Source organism: Typopeltis vanoorti, chromosome 24 (genome assembly GCF_054136105.1).
Source record: "Typopeltis vanoorti isolate ZY-2024b chromosome 24, IOZ_Tvanoo_1.0, whole genome shotgun sequence".
In the NCBI taxonomy this organism is placed as follows: Eukaryota; Metazoa; Arthropoda; class Arachnida; order Uropygi; family Thelyphonidae; genus Typopeltis; species Typopeltis vanoorti.
Genome location: NC_143572.1, coordinates 70,195,243 through 70,215,632, shown reverse-complemented (window position 1 = coordinate 70,215,632; position 20,390 = coordinate 70,195,243). Strand labels below are relative to the sequence as shown.

The 20,390-nt window shown below is 35.5% G+C and overlaps 2 pseudogenes; both read left to right on the top strand.

The window, feature by feature from the left end:
- Positions 1-2,201: 2,201 nt before the first annotated feature.
- Positions 2,202-3,053, top strand: LOC150093393 (retinol dehydrogenase 14 pseudogene; annotated as a pseudogene).
- Positions 3,054-7,013: 3,960 nt separating this feature from the next.
- Positions 7,014-7,865, top strand: LOC150093392 (retinol dehydrogenase 14 pseudogene; annotated as a pseudogene).
- Positions 7,866-20,390: the final 12,525 nt, after the last annotated feature.

Genomic DNA, 20,390 nt, shown 5'->3' with positions numbered 1-20,390 from the left:
CAAAACTAGCGGAATATTACGAAATTATGAAGAAAACCATAAGGGATCAGTTTTCAGTGTGTATCAAGTAGTTCATGGGAAAAGGAAGTTTATTATGATCTACCGACGTTTTCTTTATTATTAATATATATTGATCTGTTTCGTTTGCAGCTATAGAACTTCAGTTAGGTCCACATTGAGAGTTGACCTAACTCTGTAGAGCAGCATGCCGAAGAAGAATGCCATAGCCACATATATAACAATCCATTATCTGCGAGGGTATGGTAGAAAGCGCATTTCATTTTATTAGGCGTTTTGATCAGTGGCAGAAACCATTGACGTGTGGCCTATATAACGGGTCAGATTTCTTCGTTGACAAGAATGCAACATAAGAGAGGAAGCATCACAATATGGCATAAAAATGCCTTTTTACTTTTATACTGGAGTCATGTTTCTTCCTCTTTATACAGTGGCGGCTCGTGGCTTGAAATCGTGCGGGTGCTGCAACTTTCGAAATATCCATACACACTGTAAGTACAGTGAATACGTGTTTGGATAAAATATCAAAATTATGGTAAAATTAAAAAAATAATAATAAACATCAAAAAAAATTGTTTATATTTTTAAATGAAATTGATAAAATTATAGTTTATTATAATTCAAAATTACTTAAAAATAAAATCCATATCATAACCCCAATAATGTTCTAAAAATTTGGACATTACGATTCAAGACATAACAAATGTTATGTCTTTAATTGTAATGTCCAAATACTAAAAGAGACGGAGTAAACACGATGAGCACTACGAACACTCTACTACTGGCGCAAACTGCACATAAGCAACAGTGGAACTGCGCGACGGACAGTGCCGCATTACGTTAATAACTCGCATCTCACTATGACGTGCATATGCCTGTGCGCGTAGCAATATGACACTGTGGTAAACACAGTGCTGCTAGCCTCTTTCGCCCTCCTGATGGATGGATTTTTATTATTTTTTATACAAAATAAGAGAAATGTATAGGATTGTCGACGATAAAATTAAATATTACAAGCAAATATAAATAAATTAATAAATATATTTAATATCGAGAAAAATTGGGGGTGCTGCAGTTGCGCAGTGCCTATGCACGAGTTGCCCCTGGTCAAAATCGTAACAAGTATATGTTATGTCTGAAGTATGGTGATTTCCACAGCGTTTTTCTTTCCTCTATTTTTCTGTGTCCAAAGTCGACTTTCGACTTCTGTGTCAAAAGTCGACCTCCTAAACCGGACGCAGAAAGGATTAGAAACGTTCTTTCGTTAGCGACTAGAATGGAACCTATGACGGTCGTACCTTCGGACAGTTTAGCACTAGGGTAACAAATGCAATTTCCACAGGGCTAATGTACGAGCTCGTACCTACGTACATGCAAACAAGAAATTAAAACATAATAATATGAAGGTGAAAATAAATAAATGGATATGTAATAACTTCAAAGGAAAATAAAGTAAGTAAATTAACACACATATACAAATATAAGTAAGATATAAATATGTAAAAAAATGAGAAAATAGATCATTTGAAATAAAGAATGAAAACTTTGTTGCTCAAAATAAACAGCGAATACTACAAGGAATGTAGGAACAATATACTCCCGCCTTCATCCAGAGAGTCAATGAATCTGACTTTGTCAGTAAACTAGCTTCAAAAGAAAGGATAAAAAAAATTCCCTATTTTGAGTTTTATTGAACAAAAATTTTAAATAACTGGCTGAACAGTATTACTCTGATTTTCCTGCAGATTTGCAGTATTGAGAAATGTTTCAGTACCGATTAATTGCCATTTCTTTGACTTTTGAGGAGTTTATAATTAATCCATGATAAACCTGACTTCCAATGTATAAGAACAACGTCATAAGCACAAGAAAAACATTGTTGACTAATAGAACAAATACTTCGCAATCTTAGTTCAATGGAAATTTCTTTTATTCAAAATAACATTAATTTTCCTGTTTCCTTTCTTCTCCTAATGAGGAAGACCTTGTCTACGAAAGAGAATGTCTAGGAAAATATATTTAAGAGATGATGAGCAACCACCTGCTTTACAGAATAAGTTGAGTGTTCATTCTTGTGCATCGTCAGTGACATGGCGTTTTGGTTGATGGCACTTATTTTATTTTTTGTGTGTTTCAAAGTTTACATAATGTTGACGACTAGAATATGTAAAAGCACCAGGGATATGACGGGGAAGACTGTCATAATCACAGGCGCAAACTGCGGTATTGGAAAAGAGACGGCAAAAGAACTCGTTCGTAGAAATGCACGGGTGATTATGGCTTGCTTATGCGTCAGAGAGGCCAAGGAGGCTGTCCAAGATATCGCCCGTTCTACAGGAAAAGACAACATGGTGATTAAACAGCTGGACTTGAGTTCTTTGAAATCAGTTCGGGCATTTGCCGAAGACATCAATCAAACCGAAGAACGTCTTGATGTCCTGATCCACAATGCGGGAATGATTGCTCCTCCAGGATTGCACTTAACTGAAGATGGCTTGGAAGTGCAGTTTGCCACGAATCATTTTGGTCCGTTCCTACTCAGCAATCTCTTGGTCGACCTACTAAAGAAAAGTGCCCCCTCTCGGGTTATAGTGGTATCTTCTGCTGCTCACTGGTTCGCTTCCTTGGATCTCGACAATTTGAACTGTGAAAAGTTCGTCCCACCTCCGTTTTTAACATACTTCAGCACAAAATTAGCAAACCTTCTTTTTACTGTGGAATTCAGCAAAAGATTGGAAGGCACAGGTGTTACAGTGAATGCCTTACATCCCGGAGCTATAAGATCTCACATTATGTACAACTTCCATTGGAGTTTCAAATATTTATATCCTGTTTTAGGTTACTGGACCTTCAAGAATTGTTGGGAAGGTGCGCAAACATCTCTCTACTTGGCGCTAGAAGAAAGTCTGGAAAGTGTGTCTGGAGAGTATTTCTCCGACTGTCGTCGAGCACGTGCGTCTTCAAAGGTAAGAGATGAACTTTTGGCACGTAGGCTATGGGAAGTGTCGGCAAAAGTAACAGGACTTATAGGATAAAGTTTTAAAAGTAGTCTTAATTGAAAACATAACTTGTAAACAAGAGAAAATAATGGTACTGAGTCGAATGAGGTTAACAGAAAAGATAAATGCTTTTAACCCAATTGGATATTATGTTATTGATGTATTAGCATAATTTCTGTTTATGTAAAAATTATGAAAATAAAAAATGCTCTGAAAAATTATGAAATTAAAAATGTAAGAGAAATATAAAAGCTGTCATCATTTTATAATCCACATTTATATACAATCCTCGAAATTTCACTGAGATCTTAGTAAAATTTCAACGATTTTAGACGGTTTTTCTTAGCATGTAGTTCAAACACGATATTTCTTGGGCAATCGTCTACCATTCTACTAACTCGTCTCTGCACTTTAAATTTTATTTTTGATCTTTTTTTGTATTTTTAACTGATAAATAAATACGGTGTACGTTAAAAAGCCTTGCCGTTGCCATTAGAGTAAACTTCTGATTGGATAATGAATGCTTGAAATGGTTGAAGTTCCACGTTTGGTCTTTATGACCAAGTTCCCGAATTCTTTGATGCTTAGCCGAGCCACGATACCATCGTGAGAGAGGTTTATATGCTTTTTGGTGGTTACGTACAGATTAAAAAATAACTCGTAAATCCATAGTGTTGTTTTATGATACGTGCCTGTATAAAATGCCTGAGGCGAAAGTCTGGCGAAAGTCAATAAAGCGAGTCAATATGAAACAGAATTATGTTAGAAATCACAATAAAATCCCTATGCATATAAGCCAAAAATAGTTCGCTGTAGTAAGGAATAGTATTAGAATATTATAATACAATAATATAATAAATTATAATTGGTAATTATCTCTAATGATTTTTAGCCGGGTTTAGTTATTTTATTATCTAAGTAAAACTACAAGATGTTGCCCACTTTATAAATTTTTAGAACTTTCAAGTATCACAGTTTAAATTAATAATGTAATAACTCCAGCTTTTGATTATTACATTTATTAAAACGATATATCTTTATTCTAAAAATTGAGCATTTTATTAAGAACGATTTTAGTTTATCCAATATTTACTTAAAATCTCTTCAAATGTAGCATAAAAGTTAAACAAAATTACAGTGCCACCACTTTTTGATTTATAAACTTATTTCTTGGGGAAGTACAAAACAATTATTTTATAATGTTTATTGTACGGAAATTACACGTGTTTTTTAAAGGTAATATTTCTTTATTTCAAACCTTGACCTACTTGAACACAATACGGCAAGAAATTCGTGATTACCCGTCACTGTAGCGTTGGACATGAGGGATAAGAGAGAGAAAGAGTTAGTGATTGTAGTAGGAATGAATGGTTTGGATGGGAAAAAGTAAAATGTTAGATTGGATATGAGAAGATTATCAAGGAGAGTAAAAGATTACAGTGTGGTAGGAAAGGTAGTCGGTATGTTGCCAAGGAATGATAATGATAATTGAGGTGGCGAGCAAAGGTTATGAATGATATGTTAGCATAGCTCTTTGAGGCGAAGGAAGTGCATTTTGTGAATGTGTAGGATGAATTTGAGGGAAGGATGGAACTCGATAAAGAAGTTGGGCTGTATTTAAATGATTTTGATGTGAGTCGGCTGGAGAGATTCTTCCTAGAAGGAGATAATGACTGTAATGAATAGATCTGATGTGGTGAGAGGTGATATGAAAGGCCAAAAGAGCAGGCTTGCAAATGGAGAGGTGATAATCATGAATGAAGTAAATGAGTGGGCGAAAGCACAACTGATACAGGGAAACGGGGGAAGGTTGTGGAATTGGTGACAATATAGAGTAAGGGACTGGTGAAAGTATTGAAGAGTCAAATCGAAGAAGTGATGTTCTTAGGACTTGTAGAACCAGAAATGATTTCTGATGTTTGTTTACAAATACCAGAATTATTCGAAATAAGGGGATCGAAGTGAATTGAGTGAGTTTATTCGTTCGAAAATTGTTGGTATAAGCGAAATACGGTTAGATGACATCCTGACAGGTATAGAGACGAACGGGTATGATATTGTTCGTGAAAACAGACTGGAAAGAAAGGAAGGAGGGGTGATGTTGATAGTAGTAGATGACGTGTATTCATCTAGGCTGGATTTGCAAGGTGCAAATAGTGGCCGCGGTTTTGAGACAATATGGTATGGTATATGGAATGAAGTAGAGGTCAAAACAGGGTGAAATATTTAGGTGGGTGCTGCTGTAGACCTGGAAACATGGAGAGTAATCAAAAGAACATGAATAGGCAAATTAGCCTGGTTAGCAAGAAACGAGTGATTATAAATGAGGACTTTAATGGTAATATAGACTGGAATCAAAAGACTGCATCTGGGAGCAAAGAAAACGAATTTCTGGAGTTTTTGAGAGACAATTACCTTTTGCACTACGTAACGGAGGTACACAAGGATCAAAGGTATTGGATGTGATTATCTCATGAGGTGATGTTATTAGAAATGGAGTGTCAAGTCTTCCATCAGTCGATGAGAGTAACGTAACCATGAGGTGATTACTTGCACGGTTGCCTCACATTTACAATTTCATGACTTCTGTTAGAAAGGGATATACTGTATGTGGAATTATAAGACTGTTGATTATGAAAAACTCAGGAATCAGCTTGCGGCAATGACTTGTAAACAGTATCTGGATATCGATGCTGCTTGTGCTCTACTCAAGAACTATTTGGTAGAGGCAATATCAGAATGTATTCCAAAAGTCAAGAGGATAAATAGAAGAGTGTGAAATGGATGGATCAACAGGTAGGGTATGCCATCTGGAAGAAGGCATTATAGAAGAAGCGTAAGATGAGTGGTTTTAACAACCAGTTGCATGAGTAATACAAAGGTAAGAAATGAGACTCGCTTGATAAGGGTGGTAAAAGTGAAGTATGAGCATTAGTTAGCTAATGCGGCTAAAAAATCCCAGGGAATTTTTTCGATATGTGGCCATTAGAAGAAAGAATAATTATCGAAGGATGGCATTAATTGTGAAAATTTAGGAATGATAACTGCTGCAAAAGTTATGGTTGTGGTATTTAATGAGCAATTTATAAAGGTATTTCATTTTTGTGAATGGGATATTTTGAGCAGTAAAAATAAAAATAAAAATAAAAAAGTAGACAGTCTGGACATTACCTGCGATTAATATTATAACCTTCAGAAATTATGGAAATTCTGGGGATTCGTTGAATCCCCAAAATGCCCTCTCTCATTAAAACCACGTGGCGTCAATATGGATAAAATACATCGCTCATCTACAATTCGTATCCATCATATATTTCAATGTAATATCAATGGTATTACAATTTTAAAATGCGCTTCGCATCCATGGTAACCTGGACGTATATACACGTCATGGGCGGGAAATAGGAAGGCGGGAAAAATCTAAAAATTACGAAATAATTAAATTAATTTAAAATATTCGTTATCTAAAGAATAGCATGACAAAATAACTTGTTTTCATTAAAATCAAAATTATGAAACTTCACGCCATCCCCATCACATTGAAAATGAGTTAATAAGTTAAGCATGGCTGAATGTTCTCTGGTCTAGAACCAAACATTATCTGCAACTAATTTATTTTCAAACATTTATCAAGAAGATAACAATAAAACAATATTTTTGACATCTGAATTCTTTCTTTATTTTCAGCATTCTGAAGTTGTGCCAAATGAACTCATAAATCAATAATAAACACTATAATAAACAGCAGAAAGACTGATGTAATTACATCCGTATTTTAATCCTCTTTCTTCTCCTAATGAGGAAGACCTTGTCTACGAAAGAGAGAATATATTTAAGAGATGATGAGCAACCAACTGCTTTACAGAATAAGTTGAGTGTTCATTCTTGTGCATCATCATAGAAATGACGTTTTGGTTGATGGCTCTACTTTTATTTTTTGTGTGTTTCAAAGTTTACATAATGTTGACGACTAGAATATGTAAAAGCACCAGGGATATGACGGGGAAGACTGTCATAATCACAGGCGCAAACTGCGGTATTGGAAAAGAGACGGCAAAAGAACTCGTTCGTAGAAATGCACGGGTGATTATGGCTTGCTTATGCGTCAGAGAGGCCAAGGAGGCTGTCCAAGATATCGCCCGTTCTACAGGAAAAGACAACATGGTGATTAAACAACTGGACTTGAGTTCTTTGAAATCAGTTCGGGCATTTGCCGAAGACATCAATCAAACCGAAGAACGTCTTGATGTCCTGATCCACAATGCGGGAATGATTGCACCTCCAGGATTGCACTTAACTGAAGATGGCTTGGAAGTGCAGTTTGCCACGAATCATTTTGGTCCATTCCTACTCAGCAATCTCTTGGTCGACTTACTAAAGAAAAGTGCCCCCTCTCGGGTTATAGTGGTATCTTCTGCTGCTCACTGGTTCGCTTCCTTGGATCTCGACAATTTGAACTGCGAAAAGTTCGTTCCATCTCCGTTTTCAACATACTTCAGCACAAAATTAGCAAATCTTCTTTTTACTGTGGAATTCAGCAAAAGATTGGAAGGCACAGGTGTTACAGTGAATGCCTTACATCCCGGAGCTATAAGATCTCACATTATGTACAACTTCCATTGGAGTTTCAAATATTTATATCCTGTTTTAGGTTACTGGATGTTGAAGAACTGTTGGGAAGGTGCGCAAACATCTCTCTACTTGGCGCTAGAAGAAAGTCTGGAAAGTGTGTCTGGAGAGTATTTCTCAGACTGTCGTCGAGCACGTGCGTCTTCAAAGGTAAGAGATGAATTTTTGGCAGGTAGGCTATGGGAAGTGTCGGCAAAAGTAACAGGACTTACTGGCTAAGCTTTTAAAATAGTATTTGGTTTCATAAGATGGAAACAAAAAAAGAATGGTACGAAACTTAAGATCAATGCTAATAAAACATCTATTTGTGGTTGTAAATTTATTCAAATAAAAATACACTGAAAATAAAATAAATGTACAAATTTTTATTATCTGAATGTCCATGTTGACGTTGGAATTCTATATATTTTTTTATTCTTTATTTATTTATATAGAATTGTTAGTTTAATATCTCATGCAAGCAAAATTTTTTTGAAGATCATGCTAAATAGGATTCAGGTCAAAGTCGAGGCAGAGATTCTCGAGGAACAAGCAGGTTTTAGGAAAGATAGGGGCACCAGAGATCAGATCCTTTGCCTTAGACAGATCATCGAAAAATATAAAGAATTTAGACTTTCTCTGGTAATGTGTTTCGTAGACTACTCTGAAGCTTTTGACTGTGTTGAGCTAGCCAACTTGTATAGGGAGCAAGAAGCCACGGTAAGAACAGGTGTTGGATTAACTGATTGGCTTCAGATTGGAAAGGGATTGAGACAAGGATGTTTAGTTTCTCTTCATTTGTTTTATATATGGTGAGGACATCATGCGGGAGCATTGGATGAGCTCAAGACAAGAATTAGGAAAGGTGGTAGATTGAACAGTAATCTGAGGGATGCTGATGATATCGTACTCCTCTGTAAAGACAAGAAAGAACTAGGATCAATTCTTGATAAAGTTAGCCAGATCAGTAATAACGGAGGACTTCAACTCAATCCTAGCAAGACAATGATCACGGTTCTCAAATTCTATGCTGCCTACAACTCATCAACAAGAACTTTGCTGTCAGCTGAACAAACAACACCAAACCGAACAGTTCAGTCAAAGAAACTCTGAAAAATCGCAGAAACCAGTAATCAGAAAATAAATTATCCTGTATTAATCCTACAGATCATTCCATCTGAAAATTCTTAAAAACTCTCAGAAACAAACATAAATATCTCAGCCCCATCCAATCAGATCAGGGTCTAGCACACACTGATGCTGAAAAAGCAGTAGCTATTGCGTGTAATATGAAAAAAAAAGTATTTGTAATCAGGATTACAATTAGTAATTGTAATTAGGATTACAATTAGTAATTGTAATCCTGCATGCGAAAATTTAAACATCAATCATATATATAAGGTTCATTTGACATCATAAACAAAGTTATCAGATTAGTACCCCCCAAAGCTATAGTGCATCTTGTCAACATTATAAATGCAATCCTTAGAATAAACTATTTCCCTCCTTCTTGGATAATTACTGACATTGATCCAGTTCACAAACCAGGCATAGACTTACCTTTATCTCAAAAGTATCGCCCCGTCAGCCTCTTATCAAATCTAGGAAAAATTGCCACAAACAGTATCCTCTCCAGACTTCAAGAATCAGTGGACAAAATAAATATCTTAAAGTACAGTATGAACAATTTGACTTTCGTCGAAATCATAGTACCACCGAACATATTCATCGTCTAATTGAATACACCACTACGGGATACAACTGGAAACAACACGAAGGTGCCTTATTCTTTGACATTGCAAAGGCTTTGACAAAATTCTTTCTATTTCTCACAAATAGAAAGATGCAGGTCAAAATAAACGGAACAAGCTCAACCCAACGTAGAATTTTGGCTGGAGTTCCACAAACATTCTTACTGGCCCCGATATTATTTCTAATCTACATAGCACATTATCCTACAGTACCTCATGGCACCCATCTTGGCCCCATATGCATATGACACAGCAGTATTAGCTAGATCCGTTCTCACCTTGTAACTAAAAAACTTGAAGGCATTTCCATGTTAGAAAAATGGTTCTCAGACTGCAGAATACAAGTAAAGTTTCAAAAAAAGTGTGACCATACTCTTCACTAGAAGATTAGCATCTCCTAAATGGGACATCAATCTATTTGATACTAAAATTCCATGGCACATAGAAGTGAAATATTTCGGGATACTACCAGAGAAAAGATTGTGCTTCAGCAACCATATCAGGAACATCTGTGTGAAAGTATCCAAAACGATCGCTCAATTCTATCCATTGATTAATTAACGCAGCCAGTTAAACACAATGCACAAAATACTCTATCAAATTTTTTCCTATCAATGTTTTCTCTGTACCAGACAACGGGAACTATAAAAAGGGTTAAGCTTCACCCTTTAGAAAAGTACCGTTATGGTTATGATCGTTTGTTCAGTCCTTTTTTACAATTTAACTTAATTACGAGTGTTATGTTATATGTAATTAGTTGTACATAACATTGTAAACAACAGGTAAGTCACATTCATGGGTTGCTTTGGAGTACAAGCGTTTCTCTGTTTTAGGTAGAAGCGTTGAAAACCCGACGAAAAAAAAACATTCAACTTAATCGCTTTCTTGATGGTTAGCCAACCGTTAACGACTGGAACGTGGATTATAAATTTCCCTGAGAGAAGTCGACTGGGGAGACAAACAATATTGATGTCAACAGACACGTAATCACTCTTGGTAAAATATAATTTGGCGTGTAGCAATATAAGAAGGGTTTTTTATTTCCTTTACATGACAGCCAATAAAATTATTATTTGAGGTAGCCATGGAAGACTTCTCAGGAGGTCCACATTAATAGCAATAGCTGTAAGAAGTAAAACAACATAACCATCGTAGAAATATATTACCAAATATGCTGATAAATTGCTGATAATTCGGCCTGTCGCTCGTGTACTATAAGCAGTCCTCAGTGTACATCAAATACAACAAAATTAAAACTACCTGATATATACAATGGTGAACTTTTAGTGTTCTGTCGAGGAAGAGGCTTGTAAATTAGTGTCTTTTAGGATCCCAAAAATTAAGAAAAGTGTACTCCTAAGGGGAGTTTATGTTACTATGATTCCACTATATGATTATGTCATCATCATCATCATGCTTTTCAAGGCTTTAAGCCTAGAGTTGTCCTCTAGGCTGTCCTGGTTTTCATTTTCATAATGGTTTGTAATTAAAGATTTGTTTTGATAAACTTTCTGTTTTTCATTCTTTGAACGTGTTCCATCCATTTATGTTTATATTTTTTAATTTTTTCTATTACTGATTCTTGGCTTAATTCTTTCATAATATCATCGTTTCCTTTGTGATCAAATAGGGTATACTTTGCAGTTTTTCTCATAAACTTCATTTCTGCTGTTGTTAATCTTTGTTTGTCTTTTTGTTTTATTGTCCAGATTTCGCTTCCATACATTAAGAGTGGTAGGGCTAATGTATTGTATACTTTTAGCCTGGTTTGTTTTTTTTGAACTAGGTTTGGTTTAAATATAGAGTTATTACACCTGTTATTTTTAAATATTTTGCAATTTTTACGTTTATATCTTTTTCATTTTCATATGTGATCTATTACTATTTTAGTTCTTATTGGATTTTGTCCTTTAAAGGCCATCGTTTTTTATTTTTCTGTTGATATTATCATTCCATAATCTTTGGCTATCACATTTAAATTTAAAATACCTTTCTGTAAGTTTTCTTCAGAATTTGTAATTATTATTTGGTCATCAGCAAAAAGAAAAATGTTTAATCTTTTCCTTTAGTGTTACGCCAGGAGTGTCAAACTCAGTTGGACCGCGAGCCATTTGCCATAAACGTGCATCTGAAGTGGACCACAAAAAACATTTTCGACTTAAAAAAGCTGCACTAATTAGAATCGAAGGGAAGTGAAAGAATGAGTGTAAATAAACTGGAAAATAAATAATGAAAATTTTATTTATTCTAAGCATTACAAGACATATAAAACAATAGCATCATCATCATCATCATCATACGTATCAAGGATTTAGGCCTAGCATGACCTGTTCCGGCCTTAGAAGTCATCGTTGAATATTTTAAGAGGACGTCCTGGTTTTCTTTTTCCTAACGGCTTGTACTTTAAGGCTTGTTTTGGTAATCTTTCTGTTTTCATTCTTTGAACGTGTTCAATTCATTTATGTTTATATTTTTTTAATTTTTTCTATTACTGATTCCTGGTTTAATTCTTTCATAATTTCTTCGTTTCTTTTGTGATCAAGTAGAGTATTCTTTGCAGTTTTTCTCATAAACTTCATTTCTGCTGCTGTTAATCTTCGTTTGTCTTTTTGTTTTATTGTCCAGATTTCGCTTCCATACATTAAGACTGGTAGGGCTAATGTATTGTATACTTTTAGCCTGGTTTGTTTTTGAACTAGGTTTGGTTTAATGATTATGACAACTCAAAAAAATAAAGAATATTTGTATTATATTAATATTTAAGATATATAGCATTTAAACCGAATTAAATCGAAATTAAATTTTATTTGAACAAATCCACCATGGCGTTCTTATTTTTCTATCTTTGCAGATTTCACCACATACCTCCTTTGCTGAATCTGTCAATGTCTTTATTAGAATTTGCCATTGAGACTCCGAGGTTTGGTTCTTGTTTTCAATTTGTTTAATTTATTTTCAATAATGTTTGTATAGTCAAACCTACAATTTATTGTAAAAGCTGCTCAACTTTAATTCTTTTTAAAACTTTCTTACATGCTGTTATTTTCAATGTGATATCCATTGTTATCCTGCTTAGTACTAAGTAATAGTCACTTCCAATTTTAAATCCTCTGTACACTCTCGTATCCCGAATCAGCATGATGATATCACTATGAACAATAGTAGTTCTATCACCAAATTCAGAAACATAGTTGCTTATAACAATTTCTCAAATTTTGGGTATGCATAGTCCATTGTTGGGGTTAAGTTTGGGACAATGTAGAAGAACCTCAAAACCTTAGCACTTGCTTCCAAAAGGCGTTCGAATTTGTAGATGTTTTTGTGTAACAAATTGGCATCATTTCAAAAACAAGCAGGTTTTTAAAATAAACTGATAAACAGAAATAATCCATGCATGCATACAGATCATTCAAGATCGGTTGACGTGCAATATAGTTTATAATCAATTGGTTTGATAATAATCATTAGACTGGAATTATTAGCTTGGTTGAACACTGCTCCTACAATATATGAAGTGATGTGGCTTGGAATATGTAACAAGGAAATTTCTTTGTTATGTTATTAGCAAAGCAATTGGAATACAAATGAACAGAAACAAACGAATTGAAATTGACGTCATATTTCTTCAAACAGTTTCATTTAAACCCTGAATAGCTCTCTCTTTGTGATATTGGGTTCATAATTTTTACTGGAAACGTTTTTTAAGGTTAAACATTTATTTTTCTTTAGATGAAGTAGCTAAGACAGACAATAGGTTGAATGATTTTCTGGCATTTGCAGGGAATTTAAATAATCCTTTTTAAAAGTTTATTTATTTTTAGTAATTTGAAAGTGGTTTTCTTCTTTCACGCATTGAAAATTCAACAGTAATATTTTACTATTCCAACCACGCATAGGTAGACGTTTCGGCTTTAAATGATTCTTGTGGCAAATGGTTGATCGAACTTGAGAAATTCTGAGACTTAGCTTTCGTTAGAAGAATTAAAAAGCTTAAATAATAATTACGAAAGCATCACTTAGATGGTTTCGATTTCTTTCCTTGACACATTTTCATCCATGAAAATGTGTCAAGGAAAACAAAGAACTTCCTTCATGTGAATGTTACAACGGAAAGTTTTCGCTACCATCGAAACAGGTTGAGGTATAAACAGTACCTTTGGTCACTGTGATTACAATCTCATCATAAATGAAGTCATGTATACATTTTAATTCCCACCATGATCAGCGAGAGAGAGAGAGAGAGAGATTAGCGATATCAAAAATTGATAACATCAAAACATGCAGTACATTTTACATTCCTCTTTTACATCCCTCAAAGTGAGTAAGCGAAGCCATTTAGCCTTAGCTAACTTTTGAAGACTAATAGGCAGCTAGCCTCCACCCTTAGTCAATCACAGAATAGATGGCCCAAGTCTATTAGTGATTAAACAACTTTCACCATCTCCGGATCACCTGCCTTAATATTATATAGTGCAAGTCCTACGATCGATTTTCTTGACTTTAGGGGAATGAAAAAGTCCTGTTTCAGTTTGTCTGCACCGCATATCGATTAAATCGTAATTGGTCTAAGAAAAGTTTACAAGAAGTTCCTGTAGTCACAGACTAGAGTCGAATTTATAACGTCTTTCTTTGGACTGCCTAGCGCTATGGATGCAGGCGTATTTCCACAGAGGCCTGAGGGGAAAGAAAAAAATTAATATTATTTAATTTACTCTCCTGTTCGTACTTTTGCTGAATTATTCAATGTTGATTCTACAAGTAGAAACAAGTGCTTATTAAGATACCAATCCATTTGTTCTAATTATTAGATTCGTTTTGTCTGTCTATTTCTATGTTTGCATTTAATAACTCCACTCCGGTTGGACAATTTTAATGAAATTTAGCATTCAGTTTTTTTTTTTTTTTTTTTTTTAAACCTAAATTGATCAGTTTACAGAATTCGCTTCTGCAAACAGATAGAAAGGTAAAACTTTGGAAGTAACACAAAGTAACGGCCTCTTTCTTGAGATTATTGAGTTTTCTCATTTTCATTTATGGAAACAAATTCCAGTTTTTATGCTACTGATGACAACGTAAAATGACATAGGAAAACAACTCATAAACAAACAATCTAAGAAATAATCGCTGACAGTATGTGTGATTCGTAATACTATTCATTTATAGTGATAATAATTTTCATAAATCAATCCTATGACGTGTTACTAACTTTCTGAACATCGGTCGGAAGTCGACTCCACACTCAGCTGTCACTGACAGTGAGCTCAAGACTATTTATGATTCCAGTATTCATAGGGGTCAATAATATCAGTAATTTCAGTAGAAATCGGAGAAGAAAGTAAAGCAAACAACTGCATCCATTTCACGACTACGAATCCTAACATGTTTATTATTATTATTATTATTATTATTATTATTATTATTATTAGTAGTAGTAGTAGTAGTAGTAGTAGTAGTAGTAGTAGTAGTAGTAGTAGTAGTAGTAGTAGTAGTAGTAGTAGTAGTAGTTTTCCTGGGAATCCATAAATCGGATTCTCAGGAAGAACAAAAAACAAGGCTCGCCACGACCCGCACCAGTCATAGTTCGTCTGACAAGCAAGGCTACAAGAGACAATCCCATAAAAGCCAGCAGACTGAAAAAACCAGTTGTCAAGCACTTAAACGCAATGCAGGACACCACTCTTTCTATCTGGGTATTTAATACCTTTCAATCAGAATCTGTTGTACCAAGCAAGAAAAGCAAAAACAGAAAAAAATTATGAATTTTTGTGGATCAAAGATGGCAAGATACTCTTGAGAAAGTCGCAAACTTCAAAGTCTATACAAATAAAAAGCTCGGAAGACATAGATAGGCTGCCAGAATGAAACTAAATACTCCAATTTAGTCCAAAAAGAAGACCTAAACACAACAAAAATGAATGTGAACCAACAGATAGATTTAATTTCACCAGAATACATCAGCAATTCTACTTTCGACTCGCTTGATGCATGGAAACAACACACAGTACCAGCGAGAGGACTCTCAATCTTTCATCTTAACATCAGAAGCACCCGAAAACATTAGTTATTGTTACAGGCTTATCTGAGGAATTACGCTGATATTATGGATATATTAATTCTTACAGAAGTATCCATAACTAATGACGAAGCGACTGCTTTCCAAATTCCAGGCTTCCAACAACATAGATCATGCCGCCAAACAAAAAGAGGGAGTGGAATATTAATAATTATCAAACAAAAATTAATAGCAAAAGAAACTCCCTATCAATTTGAGCATGCTGAAACCCTTTGTCACTAATACCACCAATAGACAACATCCCGTAATACTAAATGCAATTTACAGGCCACCAAACTCAAACATCATAAAATTCTTGCACGAACTCAATTGCTGGCTTTCACGCCAAGAAATATGCTCAACCGAATACCTAATGGCAATTGGCGACATAAACATAAATATTGCAAACGAAAACCAGAACAACACTGTACAATACCTAGACACACTATCCATGTATAATCTAATACCTACAATAACATCATGTACTAGAGAAGAAATATTTGGAAATACTATCACTGCTTCCTGCCTAGATCATATAAACGTCCGAGCACCACCAAACAGTTACACTGCATCAGTCATAAAATGCAAACTAGCAGACCATTACATCACGGCTCTAAACCTGCACACTAAGACAATATCCATTCAACGCCCCACAGAAGAAAAGCAACACAAAACAATAATAGACGAAGAAATAGTCAACCACGAAATAAGAAAAGCAGACTGGAGACTGGGAACACCTGGCATCAGATTCAGCAGATATCTTATACAACAACATTAAACTCACACCTGAAGAAATATATAAGAAAGTTGCAAAGAAAATCAGAATCCGCTCAAAAACAACCCCAAATCCTTGGATAATACAAAACTTAATCCTAGAAACACACAGAAAGGACGCTTTATGGAAAGAATTAAAGCGATATCCAAATAAAGCGATATCAAACAGCTTTAAAAACTGCATATAAGATAACAAGGAATCGCCTTATAACACAAATCAGAAATTCAAAAAGAAGCTACTACAGAGACAAACTAACCTCTGCACAATACAGCATGAAACAAACCTGGCATCTGATCAATGAGATGATAGATTTTGTTCCCAACACCACCGCCTCCGAAACCATAAAACACAGCTTCATGAAAGATGCAAAACCTATCCAACAACTAGCAAATGACTTTAACCAATACTTTCAGACTCCATCCATGACCTACACAGAAATATTCCCCCAATCACAAAACGTGACCTTCCCCTTGGACCACAATCAAAACAGACATTATGGTTCCCAACCATAAAAGAAGCAGACCTTCTCTCTGCAATACATCAAATCCAACCAAACAAAGGTCCAGGAATTGATGGTATAAGATCTAAAGATATAAAGCAACATGCAACTAGTTTAAGTCCTATCCTACTAAAATTAATAAATAAAATATTTAAAACAGGACAGATACCAAGTATGCTAAAGACCGCCATAATCACACCCATATACAAACATGGAAAACGAAATTCAATCAGCAATTACAGACCCATAGCAACATTACCAATTATCAATCAAATTATGGAGCGGATCGTACTGAAGAAACTAACAGCATATACAGACACCTTTCATATTATCCCCAAAACACAATATGGTTTTCAGAAAAATAAGGGAACAACATCTCTCTTGGAAGACTTTACAGACGTAATTAATACCGCCTTAGACAAAAACAAAATTGCCATGGTAGTCTTTATTGATCTAACTAAAGCATTTGACACACTCACACATCAAACCTTATTAGAAAAGCTGACGCATGTTGGAATAGACGGGCCTCTGCACAGGTGGTTTACAAACTACCTCCAAAATAGAAAGCATATCACACGTATCGGGTCAAACCGAAGTAGAGAGCTACCAGTAACCTGTGGAGTGCCACAGGGAGCTGTACTCTCCCCAACTCTATTCAACATTTACACGCACGATGTTAATCAGCTACCCCTCAAAGGTAAGATACTCCAATACGCAGACGGTGCAGCTATAATATCCATCCATAATAACGCAAGTATAGCCCAAACAAATATGCAACATGACAAATCTGATCACAGAGTGGCTCACGAAAAACTCCATACACCTAAACTCAGATACGACAAAATTAATGATATTCAGAAATCCTCTGACTCGACCAGTTGATAACAAATACATAGTCATCCAACACCCACTCTCCAACATAAAAACACACAGAAAACCACTACAGTCACTCAGATTGAAACAATACGATACCTTGGAATTTAACTCGATGCAGATATGAACTGGAATAGCCACATAAATCATCTACACAACAAACTCCGAACAATAACTGGCAAACTCTACAGATTAAAAGACATAGTTCCCACACGCCTAAAAACACTAATATACAAAGCACTATGCCAAAATATACTAAGATACGCTATAACAACATATGCTTTCTGTGCACCCTACAAACTACATAGATTAATGTCATTACAGTACAAAATGATAAAACTGATCTTTTGGGAACAAAGAAACAATAACGACTTTATATACACTGCAATGTCAGAACACAAAATACTGACAGCAAAACATTTATGTCACTATGCAGCTCTGTTAAATTATTATTTCGATGCCAACTATAGGACAGACAGAAATACATACTGTATAACAAGACCTCAGACTACTATATATCACGTATAAATACAATAATCACTACGGAAAGGCCACGCGAAACTTCTACATCCCAGACATGATAAACAAATTACCTTTTGAATACAGAAACCTTACAAACTACAATAGCCTGAAAAGAGCTCTAAGGACATACTATGAACAAGAAACACGCACCCAAAATACCATACAAACTTAATGAAACACAATATATTCGTTCAGGCTTCCAGTTCAGCGACGCATCAATATATTCCAAGTTGTGTGTGTGTGTGTGTGTGTGTGTGTGTGTGTGTGTGTGTGTGTGTGTGTGTGTGTGTGTGTGTGTGTGTGTGTGTGTGTGTGTGTGTGTGTGTGTGTGTGTGTTCTTTTGCCTCTATATAAGGCTTTATCAGATCGCACCTGAACTACTGTGTGCAGATTTGGTCTCCTGGGCTCAGAGAGGATAAAAAAAAAGCTGAGGAAAGGCCACAAAGAAGCATAACAAAAATGAGATCAGGATTGTGGAATGTAGATTAGGAGCATAGACTGAGAGCATGTGGACTGCAGACACTTGAATCAAGAGGGATGATAGAGATCTAAAAATGAGCCACCGTAGCTCAGTAGGTATAGACGAAGCCTTTGGTCGAAAGAAACCGAGTTAAATTCCCGTCCAATGATGTGAGGGACCTTTATCTGGTCTCTTTCGACAAAAGGTGAGTTAGCCGGTCTCATACGGATGTGGAGGGTTTTATTTCCGGTAACTTGGGTTTTTCATCCCTCAAAACAGACAAACCTGCCCAGTAAGCACACACATCTACAGACATAAAATGCATTTCCCTCAACGTGGGGCTCTGCGACAAGCCGGTTGGGATCGCTTGAAGTGGCATCATGTAAAATAGCCGAGCCTGCACCAAGCGAGATATAACGCGAAGAAGAAGAAGGGAAAAGATCTATACATTTTTGAGAAGGAGTTATAGGATATCGTTTGATAAGGGGACATACGTGGAAGTTTAGGGGTACAGTTAAGAAAGGGATAAGGGCTTGATTTTCTTCCATAGAGCCATCAGTGAGTGGAACAAATCACCTGTTTGAAGGTGAGTGCATCTATGGCCTCGTTCGATGAGTTCCTGATTTCCTGGGGGGAGGATTATATTGTTAATGTTCGAAATTAATAATAATTTCGAACATTAACAATAACAGCAAATGCAGATTATGCGATCAGAAAGATGAGACTGTAGAACATCTAATCAGTGCCTGCAGCAAAATAGCTCAAACTGACTATAAATACCGCCATGATCAAGTGGCCAAAATAGTTCATTGGCATGTATGCAAAAATTGTGGCTTTCCTACTTCTGATAACTGGTGGCAGCATAAAATAGAGACAGTATTGGAAAACGAAACAGCCAAAATTCTCTGGGACTTTGGAATACAAACTGATCGGCATTTGGAACACAATAGACCTGACATCACAATTATCGAACATCGACAGGTTTGGATTATCGATATCTCAGTATCCAGTAATAACAACATTAACAACAAAGAATTGTAAAAATTACTAAATATCGAGATCTGGCAGTCGAAGTTGGCCGGCTGTGGGTTAAACACATCATCCAAATAGGTGCACTTGGTGCAATTTCAAGGAAGCTGTCCAACAATTTATAGCAATTAAAAATCAATGAAGTTACCCCGTATGACCTACAAAAAACAGCATTACTTGGAACAGTCCATATTTTACGACGCTACCTGACGGACTATTCTTAGATTCTTGGGTAGAATCTGAAATGTTCTGTATCACTAGTCAAATTTTTGTTTATATGATATCTTGTTTTGACTGTCTATCAATTATGTGAATAAAGTAATAATAATATTTTTTTTTTATTTATGTGTTTTTTTTTTATTTAAATCATATCAATATTAAACACAGAGACGATTTGATCGCTTTCTTTGAATACAAAAAAAAAAAAAAAAAAATAGAACAGTAATATTTCCTTTGTTTACATGATACAATTTGCAAAAGTTAAGCACACCCTTCGTCCATTTTACAACCCAAGCTTAAAAAAGTCCATTTTGTACTAAAATGATAGGCTAGATGCCGGGGAGGGGAGGGGGGGGGATGGCGATCTTTGTTAAGCGAAACATACACTGCAGTCAAGCTAAGATCCCTGCAACTACAAATATTGAAATTTCTCGGATACAGATACAAAGGCCAAAGATCTACTTCTTCAGTAATCTCTAAACAAGCAACAATCAAATCTTGTACAGTTACTGGACGCCAATGATGCAGTGTTGCTAAGCGGATTTAAAGAAAAAAATATTTTCTTTAAGTGTAACTGAAAAGAAA